At 36.4% G+C, this 929-nt stretch overlaps 1 non-coding gene across 1 annotated transcript; it reads left to right on the forward strand.

The window, feature by feature from the left end:
• The first annotated feature begins 617 nt into the window (after positions 1-617).
• Positions 618-721, forward strand: LOC114223573 (U6 spliceosomal RNA). The gene has a single exon (XR_003612181.1). It is a non-coding gene; the product is annotated as a U6 spliceosomal RNA (small nuclear RNA).
• The last annotated feature ends 208 nt before the right edge of the window (positions 722-929 follow it).

Here is a 929-nt window from a genome sequence, read left to right on the forward strand (position 1 = left end):
CTCAATCTTTATTGTCTTTTAATTGTGCTGATGTTGTAAAAAGCTCTTTGTGAATCCCAATCACAGAGAAAACTGAGACTGGAAGTAAGTTGACATTTTTGATATTCTGTTAGATACTGAAGTTCCAGTGGATAGGAGTGATATGATCTATGTGTTAACTAGGATAATACTTGCTTATATTAGACACTCAGTATTGCTAGATGGATGAATAAATGCATTGTGATAACTGATGTAGTGAAATGCTGGTGTCACAGAAGCACATAAATAATTCCTTCAGAATAAGGCATTTGCTAGTGTGTCATTTAGTCACCTGAGAAAAGCCATTGTAAGCCTTTGTTGAAGAAACTGAGAATACTTGGTCTTGAGATAAAAAAAAAAATCTCCAGGATTACCAGTGTTAGTGCTTCAAAGGATGGAAAGAGAGGTGTTGGGGAGAGATGCGGTTGGAAAGGTGGACTGAACCCAGATCTTGAAGTGCCAAAGGTCATTCTAAAGAGTGTGGAATTTTAAGTAGAGGGGTGACAAGATTAGCTTTGCATTTCGTAAGAATAAACCTGTTTATTACCAGGGAGGATACCACTGTTACCAGAAGACTTATTTAAAGAAATAATGACCTAATGCTTACTTTGGCAGCTCCTATACTAAAACTGGAATAATACAGAGATTAGCATGCCCCCTGCACAAGGATGACATGCAAATTTGTGAAGCAATAACAACACAAACTTCCCAAATTGGGGGAAGGTAGTGAACGTTCAGATTCATAAAGCAGAAAGAATATCAAATAGGAAAATTCTAAATAAGTCTACGTGAAGACACATTATAAGGTAGTTGACAAAAGTCAAACATAAAATGACTTTTGAAAATTGCGAAAGAAAATTTGTCACATGCAAGGAAGCCCTCATAAGACTATCTGCAGATTTCTTAGCAGA

The sequence above is a fragment of the Eumetopias jubatus genome, unplaced genomic scaffold (assembly GCF_037043125.1).
Source record: "Eumetopias jubatus isolate StellerSeaLion01/CBP00866 unplaced genomic scaffold, mEumJub1_p1.0 scaffold_4, whole genome shotgun sequence".
NCBI classification, from domain to species: domain Eukaryota; kingdom Metazoa; phylum Chordata; class Mammalia; order Carnivora; family Otariidae; genus Eumetopias; species Eumetopias jubatus.